The sequence below is a fragment of the Limulus polyphemus genome, unplaced genomic scaffold (genome assembly GCF_000517525.1).
Source record: "Limulus polyphemus unplaced genomic scaffold, Limulus_polyphemus-2.1.2 Scaffold39, whole genome shotgun sequence".
NCBI classification, from domain to species: Eukaryota; Metazoa; Arthropoda; class Merostomata; order Xiphosura; family Limulidae; genus Limulus; species Limulus polyphemus.
Window position 1 is genome coordinate 383,178 of NW_013665649.1, and position 5,983 is coordinate 389,160.

Sequence of the window (5,983 nt, forward strand, 5' to 3'; positions counted from 1 at the left end):
TGTTTCGTGAACTGCACGATGATTCTGTTGACTGTCGAAAGCGAAATTCCCAAATTCTGCGAAATTCGCCGCTTGACCAACTATCCTTCCTGTAACAAAATCTGACAATTCGAGAGAACCTTGAGTTCTAGGCATGTTGTAGCACAAGATAATTAGTGCTCTGTGAACACAAATTAGTTAGCATAAATCAGTTAAATGACGAAAAATTAGGTGTCTATTTACTTGTGACCACTCAGTGTATTTATAACACCTACGTTTACCGGATGTCGAAAAGTGATAAACATGTGGTTATTCTTTCTGACAGTTAAAGGTTAAATATGACAATTAAAGTGTCAGTCTAGTATGCACGTGTTTCTATATGAATATTTTCAGAAGAAAACTTATTCAAACAGGTAACATAGAAATGTTTACAAACTGGCTCGGTATGTTTTCAGTTGTGTATGCAGACATGTACACGGTGGAGTACGCTATATTAAAACGATTTTGAATATGCAAATCAGCAAGTCATGTGACAACCACAGCCGATATAAAATCCCGATGGAACGGAATGCATCAGAACTGCATTTAAACATTGTCTTCCGTGTTGTACGTAGTGTGATACCACCTTTTACATAACGACATTGGAAAAAAAAAGGAATATGCAAACAACTTGGGGTACAGGACTTACCAGAAAGAGATCTGCAACATGTAGTACACCAGCCGTGGTAATCAAAATACAACGTTCTGTAAAAGGTGAGAATCACAAAGGTCAATAGCAAAAGCCATCCACGGGACACAGACAACAGAAGGAAACAAGACCAACAGGGAATTGGTTCACCCAGATAAGACTTCCAGGCATACCTTCAACCGTTGCATGCTTCAAGCAGCTGGAGAATGAAATACATTGGTGAAGTTGTGACCCAATTAAAATTATCTTCCCTTCCCAAATCCATAATGACTATCTGTGACATTATGAAACTTGACTAAATGCTCTTATAGGATTTCGTAAATTATATACTCTAGTAAATTATCAGTAAAATTATCTGGTTGGTTATTGCTTGGAGATAGTCTGCCTTTTCTTCCTCTTAAAATCGGTGTAATATTGACTAATCTTCTGTCTTTGGGCATCTCACCTCTTGGATTATTTAATAAATAAGGTTAATGGCCCATGAATCTGCTCTTTTCTTTCATTAATTGTTCCAGGATTAAATATTTCATGTCTAGGTCCTTTTTCTTTTTCAGTTTTCGACAATTGAATTTCGCTGTTCTGACTTCATCCTATCTTCATTCAGGGATATCGTGTAACTATCTTGGGGAAGATCCACTTTTGAAATCCACTCTACATCTTTCTTGGTAAAAATCGAAGAGTAGAAAAGCATTTAGATGCTAGAGCAATTTATTCATATGTTAAAACTCTATCAACCCTTGCAACATTACTTTTTATGATCTCTTTTCAAATACGTTAACTTGTTGTTACTGCAACATAAGTTACATAACTAAAAAGATTCGGTCATAATTTTGATGAGATGCGAGACCCACTGATTGATTTAAAATGGGAAAGTGTCATAAACATGAAACAAGAACTAGTTCATTTATTTCTTATTTTCAACCCAGTTTAAAATCACCAAAATTTAATTATTTTAAGCATAATAGTAAAAAGAAACATAATTAAGCAAATAGCTCTAGGAATTGATACCGTATATGACCTGGGTTCAATAAAAACGAAAGGAGGCTTGAGTAGAGCAAAACTAATACTCGTGTAGATATACATATTGATCTAATTTTTAAAAACGCACACATTATAATTAAACTATTATCATTTTCGTGTCAAATGCCCCCAGTCCCCCGCTGGGACAGCGGTAAGTCTACGGATTTAAAACGTTAAAATCAGGGGTTCGATTCCCCTCGGTGGACACAGCAGATAGCCCGATGTGGTTTTACTATAAGAAAAAAAAACACACACACACAAATGCCCCCCCCCCCTCAGTGGCACAACGGAATGTCTTCGGACTTACAACGCTAGAAACCAGGTTTAGATACCCGTGGTGGGCAGAGAAATAGCCCTCAAGTGGCACAGCGGTTTGTCTACGACGTACGACACTAGAATCCGGGTTTCGATACCCGTGGGTGGCAGAGCACAGATAGCCCATTGTGTTGCTTTCTGCTTAACTTCAAACAAAATGATACAAAATCTATTGAATAACACTGTGAATTAAACAAAATACCCGTTTAATCGAGCTCAAAAATAATCTGAAGCCTGTATTCTTTATACTTATTGCAAATAAAGATGATACAATTTATATATTTCTTAAAATAACATTAAGAAACAGAAGACAGAGTTTAATTTCAATGGAAAATACTTTTGGGTAATGACCTTTCTTTTTTACTCTGTTATTAAATAATACTCAAAACCAAATGTTTAATCGTAGACACAAACAATGTTTATAAAATACTTTAATAAAGCAGTTATTACAGAAAGTATTATGAAGATCTCTTGTTTCAAAATTATAAATATTTTATGCATTTTCATAAAGATGAAAGCGGAAATATTCTTATGAACACAGCCAACCTTTCTTTTGTTTTTCAGCATAAATATTTATACAATTAAGTTTAATTAGTTCTGGAATTTATCGGACTCCTAAACGAGGAGAGAACGGAGAATGGGTCACGTTTTCAACAGTTCTGATAGAGTGAAAAAGAGTAGAGAAAATTTGAATTTTTCATCCCTTGTTTGTTGGTGATATTTCTAGATTCCTTATAGGGGGTAGGGAACATGCCAAATGTTGCATACATATAAAGCTAATTTTATATTTATGTTTCGCCAGTTTTATGATGCATAAAGCTTATATAGACCTATTAAACTGACTAAGGGTTATTCACCTGCTAATAAAAGAAAAAGAAAAAGATTAAAAAGGTGTCAAAACACTGCAGTTGCAAACGGAACCCTATGATTTATAACATATTGTACCTTTAAAGGTTATATATGTTTAACTTATTTGAGAACTATTTAGCAATATATGTCCTCAGTAGTGTTATGTAAGTTCATTCTATTGGAAAATTATTTGTATATATATATGTGAATTTTCTTTTCAGATACAATGCACATATATAGTTTGAACTTTAAAGCTTGCTAAGTAAAACACTGAGTTGGGAGAAGTTTCGAAAACAACAAATAAATCAGCATAAAGATAATCTAAGTTAATATTGCTTCTGTCATGTACTGATAAATAAGCCGTTTAAATTAGTTGACCTATAAAAACATATCATTAGCATTAATCTATACTGCTTAACCAAGGAATATACTGTATTTCTGTGGTTACGAAAAACAACAGAAAATCAACAAAGTAAAGAATTATAGAACTTGAGGATGAATATTTATTTACCAAAATAACAATAAACTACTGATTGCTTATTACCTATAATCTAAATATAGAATCATTTTTAATCATACACAATTATATAATCTAATCATATACAATTGTACAATGTAATCATAGAATCAGTTGACAATACTGCTCCCTAGTGGCTAAGCGGTAAGAATACAGGCTTATGACGCTAAAAATCAAGTTTTGATAGCGGTAGTGGGTAAAGAACAGATAACCCATTGAGTAACTTTGCGTTTAGCAGCAACAAAAACAAACGTTTCAAAACCTTGTTATTGTGCTGCCATCTATTGTACATAATATATTATTGCTCCCCAGTGGCACAGCGGTATGTCTGCGGACTTATAATGCTAGAAACCGGGTTTCGATATCTGTGGTGGGCAGAGCACAGATAGTCCATTATGTAGCTTTGTGCTTAACTTCAAACAAACAAACACTATATTATCACTTTTCAAAAATTTCTTCCGATTACTGTGAAAAACAAACAAAAACAAGTCGTTGTTTCCAAAATTTGATGTATACCCTCTGTGATAAAGAATTAATCAATAAGATGAAAAATGTGACAAAGTTTATAGTTTTCAAGTAAAGCTTGTTACGTTATTTCTTTCAGACTAATAGTCGGCGGTCTGCGAGATTTGAAAAGCCTTTTTCATTTGTGGTAAGTAATGTTAACAAAATATATACAGCAATAATACTATGGAGGTTTTCAAACAACTCAACGGATCATTTTGTTATAATCTAAACATTACTTTCTTAGCATTCACAGGACTTAAGTTAATTAATTACCCTTATTATTACTATTAGTGAAAACTCATGAACTCGGTCTTTTCATCATCATTTAGTTTGACTGAGGTCTAAAAACCTGTATTGAAAATCTTCACATTCTTCCCCTTCTTCCGTAGATATAGGGGGAAAGTTGAAACAATGTTTGTTACTAAAACTTAGCCTTTGCCTCAGCCGAGCCGCCCAGTGGCATAGCGGTATATCTGAAGACTTACACTGCTAGAAACCGGGTTTTGATACCCGTGGTAGGCAGAGCACAGATAACCCATTGTGTAGCTTTGCGATTATTTACAAAACAAACAAACTAGCCGATGTCATATTGTGTTTCTTATAAGTGGGCTGAGTAATTATTATTATTTTTTTATATGACAAAAGACGTCCCAATTAGTGTAGTATCGACTTAATACATTATCTTACATTTTATAGTGGCTCATCTCGACTAATGGAGTTAAACATTTCTAAGTGGCTGCATTTACTGTTAATCACGTATTCAAAAATCATCCGAATTCATGATAGTAGGTAAGATGTACTTTCTTGATTAGCAACATTTAGTATTAGTAGGTAACATACACCATCTTAATTTTGGTGTAACAGCTGGTCCTATTCTCAAGATAATCGTGAACCTTTTTCATACTTCAAACATATTTGTCTTCAGACACGAATATCCAAAATCAAGGGCATACGCCTTAGAAAACATGGAAATCAGGAATGAAAATATATGTACATTAGCTGTACATTAGCTTACCTTTAAAATGTTCAATTTTAAGTTACATTTACTGTTATTTTTTATCGCAGATAACTTATATTTGTTAAAATTCGCGCAAAGCTACTTGAGAGCTATATGCGCTCGCCGTCCATAATTTCAAACTGATAGGCTACTCAACACCACCCACCGCCACTCTTAAATCTACTATTTACCAACGTACGGTAGGACTGACCGTCACATTATAAATTCACATACAAAGTATAAATACGGTTTCTTATCTTCAATGCTGTATACTCTTCAGTTTCGAAATTAAGATACGTTTTCATTAACATTAAAATGACAAACTTCTCGTGTTTTTACCTTAAAGCTATATAAATATATTTTAAACCCGTAACATTTAATATGGTTTTAAATTTATCAATAAAATAATTTTCATAAAATAATCTTTTTTCACAAGAGTGGTCTGGTATGGCCTAGCGATTAAGGACGTTCGACTCGCAATCTGCAGTCGCAGGTTCAAATCCCCGTCATCGAACATGCTCACCCGTTCGGCCGTGGGGACGTTATAATGTGACTATTTGTTGGTAAAAGAGCAGCCCAAGATCTAGGTGGGTGGTGTTGACCAGCTGCCTTTCCTCTAGGCCAGGAGTCACCAAACTACGGCCCGCGAGGTCAGTTCATCCGACCCGCCGCTGCACTGTGCTACAAATGAGCTAAAATATAATTATCTATATGGAAATATCATAGATTGTAGATAAACTTACTATGTAAAAAAAAATTAAAGTCAGTGTAAGTAAAAATGTCCAAATTTGTCCAATCTGATTTTTGCATCTGACAGTAAGATAAGTTTTAGGAAAATCAGTGACATAAAAAATTCGGCAACTTTGGATATCAGAGCGCTTTTTGTGTAAGTACTTGCAATGCAGTCGCCTCTGATAACTTAACTTCCAAGTATTTTTCCTTATTATTGTTTCTCCATCTATTGAGAGATAACTGAACTTCCAAGTATTTTTTCTTAATTTTTTCTCCATCCATTGAGAGATAATTAAACTTCCAAGTATTTTTTCTTAATTTTTTCTCCATCCATTGAGAGATAATTAAACTTCCAAGTATTTTTTCTTAATTTTTCTCC